Raw genomic sequence first — 13,116 nt, 5'->3', positions numbered from 1 at the left:
CATGCAGTTAAGAAGGCTGAGAAGTCCCGTGATCTGCTGGAAAACCAGAAGAATCAGCAGTGCAGGTTCAAGTGCAGGTTCAAGTGCAAGTCTAAAGGCCTAGGAACCAGAAGAACCAATAGTGCAAGTTCCAGTGTGAGTCCACAGCCCTAAGAACCAGGAGGGCCTCTGGTCTAAGCTCCAGTCTGAGGTCAGGAGACAACGAATGCTGCAGCTCAAGCAGCCAGGCAAGAAGACGATGAATTCTCTTCCCTTCCTTTGCCTTTTTATCCCATTCGGGCCCTCAGCAGATTGGATGAGGCTGACCTGCTTTACCCAGTCCACTGACACAGAAACACCCTCACAGGTAGACCTGAAATGATGTTTGACCAAATATCTGTGTGCTCCATGGCCGAATACAGTCAAATTGACACATAAGCTATATGAATGCATCAAACCCACTTTGCTGCTGGGTTCTCTCTGACCCCAGGACTCAACTTCTGCAGGTTCACACCCTGGAGCCGCCATCTTTCTGTGTCTGCACCTGGACTCTTAGCAGGTTGCACACTGCGTCTGGAGGCCTGACATCACCCCCGAGTCTACCTCACACCACCATGAGCTTTGTCTTTCTGAAATCGTCAACTTCCTCCAACATCTCCCTAACTGGAAAAGCTTTAAATTTTCTCCAGGAAGTTGTGCTCCATCCTGGGACAATTGCAGATGTTGACTTTCCAGTGCTTTCTAAGGCTGCTTCCCCTCATCTGTCCTCCCACCTACCCAGCTGGTGTCTCTGGCCAAACAGCAGTCCTCCCTACACTGTGCCACCTAGTGCTCCCTCTGTCTTTAAATTCCAAGAACATGGGAGTTCACTCCAGATCAGGAAGGGTGAAGAACACGCTTCAGTCACCTGCTGTGAGAGTTCAGCTGCGTGGACGATTTGAGCTGCAGCAAACCTCATGGAGCACAGAACCCTAGAGATAGAGGCTCTGAGAAAATGGTGGTTTTTAGCCCACTGAACTTGTCCAGGGGATACATGTGGCCCCTGTGGGGGAAAGACTCTCACCACATTGCCGATCATGGAGGCCCTTCCTCATTGCACACGGAGCCCACAGACAGGTGGAGAGACGTCAGCAGCACAGAGCTTCTGAGAAACAGATGTTACATACGGGCAGGGGGCAGAGGGAAGGGCTGGTCCCCCCTCCATGCCCCAGTCCCAGCCATGCTTACACTGTTCCTGCCCAACAGCACCTCCTCTCTCCTCGCCAAACTTCTGCTCCTGCTTCAAGGCCAAGCTCATAGTACTCAAGCTTCACTGGAGCAGTGTTCGTATCCGGATGAAGGCCTTGCTCAGTCCTACTTGCATTTCCACCTGCAGATTGTACGTTTCCTGAGGACAGCCCTGCTCCTGGCAGCTGTGTGTGGCCTTAAACACTGTAGCCCCGAGCTGGTGCCTGTGGGGATGGTTTCTGGTTGAGGCAGGATGCTGCGCTTAGAGTCCTAAAGAGAAAAACGGTCTCCAAGTTCTGCTTTGGCGGGTTGTGTTCTGCTTGTAACCAAGCACCCTCCCCCCTGCCCTGCCCTCTTTGCTTGTCTTTCACTCTAAAAATTCTGCAGTGTGACTTTTTCTGATTTACAGTTCACTAGAAATACAATCTCTGGTCACTGAATGTAAAGAAGCCAGGTTGGGATGCCAAGGACATCTCTCACCTTGGACTGCGGCAGTGGGACCCTGGCCAGACCCGAGCTGGGCTCCCGAGGACTGAGAAGAACAATCTCCCTAGAACTGCCGGCTAATACGTTCTGACTTAACTAAACTCTTGAGCTCGTGGCTGTCAACAGGCTTCCTCGGTCCTGTAAATTCATTCTTTGCTGATCTAATGGTCTTGTCTTTTTTTGTGATTTATTTTTATTAGATCCAGAGCCCGACAGAAAGTTCACGGCTAATCCAGACTGTGAGTCCTACAGATGATTAAAAGGGACAACAATAGCACTAAGAGCCTTCACACCTGCCAAGCCCGGAGGACAGTGCCTGTCAGACAGCGAGGTCAGGACAGGCAGCCACTTCCCATCCCGGCACAGAGAGCAGGACGCATAATGTGATTACTCGGGAGGGCAGCCCTGGGACGGAATGGTGCCATAAATACTTAAGATGTTTCTAGATTTCCTCACCTCCTTTATCTACTCCTGTTGGTGTCTATGGTCTTGGACCACTGGCAGCTTTGCTCCCCATGCAGCCTCCAGTCTTGGTCCCTGGCTTCTCCCACTTTGTCTTCTGGCCTCCTGGGAGGCCAGTCTGACCTCACACCTGCGTCACTGCAGCTGATAAACCCACCAAGCTTCCTGAGTGCCACTAAGAGAAAAGTGTGGAAATTAAAGCTTCCTTGAAACCCAGTTCAGCTGTGCAACACATATATTTTCTGGCTCTAGAGTTTGCTGCTGTTATTACTAGTGCATCTGTGGGTGCCCATTGGTCTGTGCTGTGGCATTAATTCTAGACACATCAAAGGAAAAGAAGGTCCAATTTGTATTTAAATAATTAAAGATTCAGAGCGACGTGTCTACTCTCTGTCTTGGTGTCTACAATCAGCAAGTGTGCAGCCTTTGGTTATTCCCCTAGTAAAGCTGTAGGTTTTTAAAATTAAAATCACTGTTTGCAGGACCAAAAAAATGCACTAGGAACAAATATTGACTTTCCCCATCTTATTTGGCACTGCGTATTTGCAGAGCGTTTTACAGTCCCCCATCAGCTAATAGCTGGGGCTCCGTGTGAGAGCAGCGGCAGAAGCCCCATTAGTCAGAGAAAATAAAGATGGAGCCTGAATAGCAACAATCCGCTGCTGCAGGACTGTCACTTCCATCTGCCCGGGGACTTGTTAATAGGCCCTCCTGTGACACTGGTCTCTGCCTTCAGGGTCTTTGTGTATAGAGAAAGAGAGCTTCTCAGAAACCTGTTTTTATCCATCAAAAGGAGATCTCTGCTAAAGGACTGGAGGTGGAGCTTATCATTCATTATAAATGGGGTCCACTGATAAATCTGCTTTTATGTGTCTCTTTTGACTCACACGCTGTAGTGAGATTCAGTGTGGGTCCGGCCTGCAGGGCACGTGGGTGAGTGTGTGAGTTTCATGCCTTGGAGGACCTGGCTAGACTCTGCCTTCCTTCGAGGGTTCCTGCAAGCCTTTGCCAACCCCAAATAATCAGAAAGCCAAGGATCCAGTTAAAAGTGTGTTTATTCAAATGCAGAGTGTGAGGGCAGCTGTCTGGGGACACAAGGACACTAAAGACTAGTGATCACTGCTCCAGGTGTGGGGAAAAGTGAAGATCGTTTACATACACAGAAGTGGAGGTGCTGAACAGAATTGCATTTCCCATACAAAGACAGATACACAGTGTGATTGGCTACTATTGATTACACTGAGGGGGTGGCTTCACATTCTGTTGTGAAGCGGTCATGACACTTGGTGTAGGTTTGAGTGAAGAATAGGGCGTCTATAATGCTTAACCCTTGGCACAAAGGTCAGGAAGCAACAGTCATTCACCAGGGAAAAGAAACAGTAGTGTTACATGGCTCAGTTTCCAGGGTCTAACTTTTCCCCTTGGCATAATACATTTGGAAAGCACTGAGATTTTATTTTCTTTTCATACCTGGCATTCCTGCAGGAAGGGGGGCCGTGGATTTAGGGGATGCTGGATTTAGGGAAAGTATAAGGGCCCCGGGTCCCAGAGCAGGTCTGAAGCTGGTGAAGGGCCTGGAAGATGCCACCTTTGCCGGCTGCTCAGCTGCTGCAAGGACACCTGGAGGCTGTTACAGGTCAATGCAGTGCTACACACAGGGACTGCTTAATTTTTTTTAGTCCCACATTGCTGTTTCCATCCCAATGGCCCCAAATAGCTGTCAAAAGAAAACCTAGAAAGTACAAGGAATGAAGTCCAGGGGACCCAGGAATGCATTGAAAGCCAGTCCTGCCCTTGCTCTTCTGGCTGCTGGCACAGGTGGGCGAGGTGCTAGGAGACAGCGGAGCAGTCCAGGAGGAGGAGTGGGCGGGGCCGGAGCCTCCCAAGGGGCGAGGAAGTTCAATCTCGGTGGGACACCTGACACGGGGCGGCCGGGTCATCCTCACATGGGCCGGCTGGGATGCCATACTCGGGCTGGGCGGAAGCAGCCTCATGTGAGGAGTGGTCCAGGCTGAGGGTGGAGGAGGAAATGGCCGTCTGGGCCCGGGGTGCTTTGGGACGTGGCACTGGCCCGGGCAGTGTGGTGAGCAGCGCTCTGGGCCAGGTCACCGTGGTGGGCAGCCCTGGGGGCCTCAGCCCTGGGTGACTCAGGCCCAGGGACTGGAGAGAGCCAATGTGCCTGTCCCAGGTGCTGGGAGGCCAGGCTTCTATTAAAAGAACTCTCTGCCTTTCTAATAAAACTAATTTTCTCAAATTGGGCAATCCTCTTGAGCAATTTAGGAAGCTGGCACAAAACTTTTCTGAACATTTTCATTAATACCAAGGCAGACAGACACCTGGGAAGGGAAACTTCTGAATGTCATCTCTTCAGAAAGCCTTGGGGCCCCAGAGCTGTCGTTTCTATTCTTCCGGGTTGTGTCCCGAGGCCAGAACCCAACTTAGAGGATGAGAAACTGAAGAAAAAAGTCCAAACTCAAATTTCCTGGTTATTTAAGATGCAACCTCACATTGGCTATTGCAGAGAGCTATACCAAAGGGGTGCTCTGTTGTGAGTATAAAATATGGGGGGAAAAAAGCTAAACTGGGTTGCCAGTAATCAAGATATGACGGTGGCACTTTCCAGACTTTCAGGATGGATTGTGCGGGCTTAGTGTCTCTTAAAATTAGTTGTCATTTTAACCAAGAGAGTGTTGGCACCTCCACTGCTTCCACAGACCTCTGGAGCAAGGTGAATCTCCTATGGGAAAGTGTGCTCATTTGGGATCAGAGTCTGTGTTCTAGAAAGTTCGGGGCTTCTGCCAGACGGAGCTGGACTTGGCTGGTTCTGCGGGAACTATCCTGGACCCCACATCCTCCCGCAGTGGCTGTTAGCTGGCATTCTTCTCCAGGTCTCCGGGCACTGCACCTTCGCTGGGAGGTGCCAGGCTGGGCAGGGCAGGGCACCGTCATGTGAGCAGGGGGCCCCTCAGCATGTGGGGACAGAGTCTCGAGTTTGCTTGTCCCTGGCCAGGCCCAGTTTGGCGTGGGGACAGAAGGGTGCAGAGGGCTATGGCCAGGTGTGGGACCAGGACAGAAAGGTGCAAAGGACAGAGGTCTCTGGGCTCCGGGCCCCAGCTCTGCCGCTGGATCGGCAGAAACATTTCTCGGTGAGACCCAACACATCCAAGAGAAAATGAAAATGTGTGTGGATCTGGCCTGTGGCTCCGCACAAGGCCACTGCTCTGTGGAACCCTGCATGGAGATCTTCTGGGGTGAAAGATGGGCAAATGCTCAGGTCCCAGGGTGCTCTGCCCCACTCCCAGCCACGGTCACCATTTACTCCTCTTTCAGAGGGACATAAGCTGTCCCAGTGATGGCCATCAGCTGACATTCTTCTCCAAGTCCTAGCCCATGGCAAGCACGTTGCTGAAACCTGCCACCTGCTTACAGCAGCGAGGCTCTCCAAGAGCCTCTGGCTTGTCCCTTGGGCCTCATCTGCTGTGCCACTGGGTGACCCATGACCTCTCCAAGCTAATGCCACAGGGAAAAGAAAGTGACGTGAGGTGAAAGGTGAAGTGAGACGCTGGGCAGGTTGAAGATGCTAAGCTATCCAGCTTTCCCCCTGAGGTTTCTTCCACTGCCTCTAGATGTTTAGCTGTCCTTAGAAACCCTTCACCTGTGGTTCTACTGAACTCTAGAAATCACCTGCCAACACGCACAACAGTATTGTCTGGGTGCCCGGGAAGCTCTGCTCACAGAGAGGGACAGAAGCAGGTACTCTGCGACTGGTTCCTGCCATAAACACGTCCACAGCAGTGAGGGCTCGGAGCGTCTGCACGGTCTGGTGCCACCTGACATTTCAGCCACCAGCAGGCTACAGGACGGTGCTGGTCCCCTCTGATTATAATACCATATTTTTACTGAGCCTTTTCTATGTTTGGATATATTTAGATACACACACACTTATCACTGTGTTACAATCGCCTGCAGTATTCAGTACAGCAACGTGCCGTGCGGTTTGCTATGCTCTCTAGGCTTGTGTACGGACACTCTGTGATGCTTACCCAATGATGACATCGCTTAATGATGCACTTTTCGGAATGTATCTGAGTTGCTAAGCCGTGCGTGACTGCATAGGAAGGCAAGAACTCTGTGCTCGGCAGGCCAGCAGAGAAGTGGCCAACTATGTTCTGAGGGGTGCCGTGTCCTTAAATGTGCTCTGAGATCTTCCCGAAAAACAGAGACTCTTATCCCAGGGGCATGTGGATACTCAAGAAGGTGATATACTACATTGTTTCCCCCACAGAATGCCGCCCAGTGTCTCTTGGGACACTGGAACTCACAGGACAAGATTCTGAGGGGGGCGGCCTGGCCGCAGCACCCAGGGCTCCTGTCGAGTCAACCACTGGAGGGGAATCGGGGGTGGGTTGTCCTCTCGGACGTCTGCCTCAAGGCTGCGGACGCACCTGCTGCTGTGCATGCTTCCTTCAGCTATCAAATGGCCCTCAGCCAAGATCCATGGGGCTCCCATTGGCCTACTGCTCTTGGAGAAGGGGAGGGCCAGGCAGTGCGTAGCTTAGTCTCTAAGTTTGTGATAGGCTGGATGTAGTCACCACACATCCTTTCCTTCTCTACCTTCAGAAAACAAACATGAATTCCAGACCTCAACTTCCCTCTGATACTGACAGGGCAAAACCGTGGGGTGCCGGGACTCGGCAGCTCACCACCCCCCACTGTGTTGTGCAGGTTGGGGGGGGGCAGCTGAAGGCCATAGTGGGTGCACACTGCTGGGGCTGGGCCTCGCATGCTGAAGCCCGCTATCCCAGCCTGAGCTCAGTGCTTGGCTGCCTGCTCCCATCCTCCTCTTCATTGGATACTTCTTGAATCCCACTGTTGTTGATTGGATGTTAAAGCCTGTTGCTGATTGGACACTTTTTGAGTCCTACCAAGGGTATAAAAACAGGAGGAGAACAAGGAAGGGGGGGTCAGAAGTCAGAAGTTGGCTGAGCTTGCTGGAGGAATAAAGACTGTTCTCTGACTCTCCATGTGCCGCTCGGTTCTTTCCGCGGTCAAGAGCTGTAACACTAGCTGTACACCTTGCCTTAACAAGACAAGCTCTGTGGCATAACTGACAACTGATTCTGATAGGAAAAAATCCCCACCCCAGGGCCCCATGGCTGAACTCACTACTGATTGGATGTAAAGCTTGTTGCTGATTGGATATTAAAGCTTATTGCTGATTGGATGTAAAGCTTGTTGCTCATTGGTTGTTAAGCTTGTTGCTGATTGGACACTTTTTGAATCCCACCAAGGGTATAAAACTAGAGGAGAAAAGGAAGCGGGGAGCCCCTCTGAGCCCGCTGGCAGAATAAAGGCTGATTCTCCGACTCTCCGTGCGCTGCTCTGTTCTTTCCTTGGTCAGTTGCTGTTAACACTTGCTGTACACTTGCTGGAAGAATACCATGAGAAAAACAGCAGCCCACACACGTGGCTCACCACCCACAAACCTCCCACCCTTCTGTTCCTCGTGTAGCTACTGTCCAGAACGGGGTTGCTGTCGGACATTGATGAGACTACATAACAATTTAGTAGATGTGCACATAAAGACACACATACTAATAGTCCATGGGGAGAGGGAGGAAGGTGTGTTTCTCACAGGGCTTCCCACAGGTGCAAGTGGAGCCCCACCCTCCTTGGAGGTTGTCCTGGCAGAGCCCGCTGACAACGCCCGACATCCATTCTCCACTTTTCCCATTGCATCGAAGCTTGCGGCTGGCACGCGCCATCTGGGAGGAAGACTGTGCTTCCTGGCCGCCCTCGCACTCCGTTGTGTCCATGTGATAACACAGAGCACTGAAAAAGCATGGCAGCAGCATGCGGGCCTTCTGGAGAGACAGTCGATGTGGGCCTTTGTGGTTCTTCTACTGTGTTCCTTCCTCCATCCATCCCACTGCCTGGAAAAGAAAAGGGCTACCATGGGCCATCGTTTGAGGTCGTTGTGGCAGAGAAACAGGACAGGGCAGCCTGGGTTGCTGACAACATGGAGTGCCATGTCCATCTTGGGCAGCTGGACGTTCATGTAAGAGTGAAATGCACGTGTCTTGTTTAAGCCCCTGATAAACCTGCTTCTGTCTTTTGTAACAGAGAACCCAATCCTGACTGATCCAACCCCCTCTCCAAGTTGGGGAGGCAGGGCTTCCACGTCCTGTGGGTGGAGCTGCAGTCCGTCTGGTGGCTAAAGCCCTGGGCTCTAGAGTCGGGCTGCTGTGTTCAGGCTCGAGCGTTGTGGCGAGGCAGGCGGTATGTAGGAAGGACAGACAGGCTTTGGTGCCAGAGACCTGTCTCAAAGCTAGTTCACTCACCTCCATCTCCCCGGAACTTATTCCTAAGAAGCTAGTTTTCTTACTCTCAAGAGAGGAGGATGCTCACACCTTGCTGGGTGTGGTGAGGTCCTGAGAGAGTAAGCCCAGTGTCCAGCACAGTGACCAGCACATCAGGGACACTCAGCAGCTGGGGTGTATTTGAGAAACACATCCCTGTGTGTCCTCACCTGGGATCAGGCATTCCACGCACTGATCTCTGTACCTGACTCTCTTCCTGGTTGTCCCTCAGTCTCAGCCAGTCCTCCCAGCACCTGTGATGGACCCACTGGGCCAGTCTTTAACTGACAGGCAGGCGGATGATGGGAGAGTCTGGTGTTTATCACTGACAGTGAAACCCACAGCAGATTGCAGATCACTAGACCGGGGTGGACAGGTAGGAGGGAAGGCCTTTCATTTTAGTGACAGTTTTTTCCCAGGTGTTTTCCATCAATGTTTGCCCTCATAGTTTACCTGAATGATTTGGCAGCTTCACATTACTTAAAGGGAAAATAGCATGCACTTAGTCCTTTCAGATCTATGCATAGTGCCAAATTTTGTTGGTTTAAACTCATTATGAAATTTAAAAGGTCTGAAGAAAGGTTGGTTTTCAAATTAGCAATGCGTGGGGTTGACGAACTATAAGAATTGAATGAGTGGTTGTTTATAAGAAACAAATCTAAAAATACTTGAAGATAGGGCCATCTGCATGCACTAATAGCTGCAGTACCACACACCTGCCTTCTATTATTATTCCCTTATGTAAGTTCTTTTATCCTCGTTAGTGACACACTGCACAGTAATGCTCATGTGTCAAAGCCTGCTTTACCACAAACTAAACACCTCTTCTTGTTTGTCGACTCTCTTCATAAAGAATCCGCTCTGTTGATGAAGTCATTCTGCTTGTCTTTCTCTGGACGACAGACCAGAATATACTGTCCCTGACCTCCGAGTAGGGGAGACGATGTTTAATGGTGCTTATTGTAAATGTCAGGGGGGAAAGGCAGCCAACTCCAAAATGCAGAGAGATGGGAAACCTTGATTTCCCAGAGACCGGAAGCCTGGCAGCCAATGCATCAGTTTCCTGAACAAAATGAATTGATTCTGTCACTGGCAAACGAAATGCAATGAGGATTTCGACTTAAATTATAAATTGTACTTAAATTATAGTCAGCAGGGGATTGAGGCTAGACATCAGTGCAAAGGAGTTTATAGAGATACGTGAGTAAGTAGTCACCTGCTTTCCTAGGGTTTTAAGGGGCTTCTTTTGAAATACCCCCATGAATATACATCTGCCTATTAAAACTGTGTGTGTGTGTTTGAGAAAGTTAGAGAGAAGCTAAGGAGTAATGGTGAGTGATATCACTCCTATTTTCACCCCTAAATTCCTAGACTCATGAATCTACGAGAGAACACAGCAGGCTATATTGGACACTGATTCAGACCATATACAGCCTGTTGGAGATTCTTGCTGTAGCCCTGCAAGCTACTGTTACTTAACTGGCTTTCTAACTCATCTTCCACTTCACCATGCTATCAAGTTAGCTGCTTCAGGATGGTGGAGAACAGACCAGCAATTTCCATGAGCATAGGCTCATTGCCACACTGTGAAGGGATTTCCTTGATCAGAAGCAATGATATGTGGGATACTGTGGTGGTGGATAAGGCATTCTGTAAGTGCACAGATGGTAGTTTTGGCAGAAGCACTGTATACAGGAGAGGCAAATCCATACCCAGAGTAATTGTCTATTCCAGTAAGAACAACACATTGCCACTTCCATGATGGAAGTGGTCCAATGTAATCAACTTGCCACCAGGTAGCTGGATGATCACGCCAGAGAATGGTGCCTTACCAGGGACTGAGGGCTGGTCCTGCTGCTAGTAGACTGGGCACTCATCAGTAGCCATAAGGAGGTCAGGCTTGGTGATTGGAAGCCCATGTTGCTGAGTCCATGCACAACCTCCATCCCTGCCACCATGGACACTTTGTCTATGGGCCCATTAGATGGTGACAGGGGTGGCTGAGGAAGGAGACTGACTGGTACAGATAGAAGTTATCCTGTCCTATTGTTAAAATCTTCTGCTGCTGAGTTTACTCTTTGGAAAAATTTACATGAGACACAAATATCTTAACATTTTCAGAAAACTCTATTCACAGACTCAAGATTCACAGAAATTCTTCCCCAAATTTCCTTATCACTCATTTTCCAATCATGTTTCTTCAAGTCCTTGACCATCAGCCAAACCATTGGCTAGGACCCATGAATCATTATATGATCATACATATGACCATTTGTCCTTGCAACCAAAATGCACAACCAGGTGCACTGCTCAAAGTTCTGCCCACTGGGGAGATTTCCCTTCACCACTGTCCTTCAAGGATACCCCAGAAAGGGTCTGTGGTGCTGCTGTTGTCCACTTTCAGATGGTGCCTGTATATCATGCAGAATCATCTGTAAACCAGGCCCAAATCTTCTCTTCATTTGTCAACTGATTCCAGAAACTCCCATGAGGCACAGGTGCAGATGAGAACAATAAGGCAGTGTACCAGGAGCGGAAACCTTGGGTATTTGGGGGGACTTCTTCATGTAACTTACATGTGCCTTCAGGGCCTATTTGGGTTTGATCTCATGCATATCACTTTCATTTGATGACAGAGTGCTGCTGTGCACCTTGATTTTATGACTTGGTGCATCAGGTAACAAACACTCTGAGTGTGGGCTTCTCAGGTTGCAATCCATCATTTAGTGTCTATGAAGGCCCAATAGCAGTCCATAAGCTGATTTACAAGAGGGAGGCCGTTAGCCATAGAGGATGACAGGGCTTTTCTTCAAAATCCTAAGGGTCTGCACTGTGATTCACATGTAGGATCCTGCCAAAGGCACCAAACGCATCCCTATGTGACTGACACTTCAGGTAATTTTGGATCTTATGAATCATATGACCCAAGTGGCAGAGCAGTTTGCATAGTAGCCTGTCTCTGCTGCAGAGCCTTCTCTCATTCTGGGAATTGCTGAAAACTAGTAGCTTTTAGGTCATTTGGTAAATGAGCTGGAGTAGCACATCCAAATGAGGAATACATTGCCTCCCAAATCCAAAGATGCCCATTATGTATTGTTCCTCTATTTTGGTTGTAGAAGGGGCCAGATGCAACAACTTGTATTTCACATAAGAAGGGGTATCTCAACATACCCCACACCGCTGGAACTCTAGAAATTTCAGTGAGATAGAAAGCCCCTGAATTTCTCTTGGATTAATGTCCAACCCTCAGGCATGCAAATGTCTTATCAATAAGTCTAGAGTGGTTGCTACTTCTTGCTCACTAGTTTCAATTAGTATAACATCAATGTAATGAACCAGCGTAATATCCTGTGAAAGAGAGAGGTAATCAAGGTCCTTGTGAACTAAATTATGATGTAGGGCTGGAGAGTTGATATACCCTTGAGGTAAGACAGGGACAGTGTATTGCTGGCTTTGCCTGCTGAGAACAACCTGCTTCTGATGATCTTTATTAACAGGGATAAACAAAAATGCATTTGCTAGATCAATAGCTGCATACCAGATGCCAGCGGATGTGTTAATTTCCTCAAGCAATGAAATCGTATCTAGTACAGAAGCTGCAATCGGACTCATTACCTAATTAAGCTTATAGTAATCCACTGCCATTCTCCAAGGTCTATCTGTCTTCTGCATAGGCCAAATAGATGAGTTGGGGCTGCAGTGGAAAGCACCACCCCTGCATCTTTCAAGTCTTTGATGGCTTGATGGCGGTGCCAATCTTGACATTCCTACAAAATGTAGTCTTGTTTTTGACTTACTGCTTTCTAAGGTAGGAACCATTCCAATAGCTTCTACTTGGCCTTTTCAACCATAATTGCCCTCACTTCACAGGTCAGGTAATCAATATGGGGATCCTGCCAATTTCTGAGTATATGTATTGCATTTATTCAACCCAGGACTGAGGAAATAACCATAGACTGGGTTCAAGGACTCAAGGATTCAAATTCCCAGTTCAAGTGCTGTATGAATTACTTTACAGCTTCTATGTCTGCTCTTACAGTTTATCTTCTGAAGCCATAGGGCTGAGATTTCTGAAAATTAAACCCAGAATCTCATCCTGCAAGTGGCTGATTTATAGCGGAAATTTAATTTCTAGCCTTACAAGGTATTGACTGTTAAAGTGAGAGCATCCTTTCCTTTCCCTAGTTTGTCCAGCAACATTAGGAGCAACCAGCCAATCTCACTATATTTGTCAGTTTGACAAAATTGTTTGAAAGTATTATATAGATAATCACTCAGATCTTTGCTTCTTCTAAGTGTTTGACTCAATGGAGATATAGTGCATATCCATATTGCCAGATCATGCCATGGATTCTCAGAGATCTCTTTAATACTGGAAATAAAAACACTGTTTTTTAAAATATAATTAGATTAATCAGCCAATTCTAGGTTTCAGGCCTAATTTAGAAAATTTATCTTCAAGATTCTGCTATTCTTGGAATCAAATTCTCTATTAATCATGCTTCTCTAGAGTAGCAGAAATTGGCCCACATTATTGTGGAGGTTGGCTAGTCCAAAATCCACAGTGTGGGCTGGCAGACTTGAGACCCAGGAGAGCTGATGA

This window comes from Microcebus murinus, chromosome 16 (assembly GCF_040939455.1).
Source record: "Microcebus murinus isolate Inina chromosome 16, M.murinus_Inina_mat1.0, whole genome shotgun sequence".
NCBI lineage: Eukaryota > Metazoa > Chordata > Mammalia > Primates > Cheirogaleidae > Microcebus > Microcebus murinus.
Note: the sequence above shows the minus strand (reverse complement) of the source record.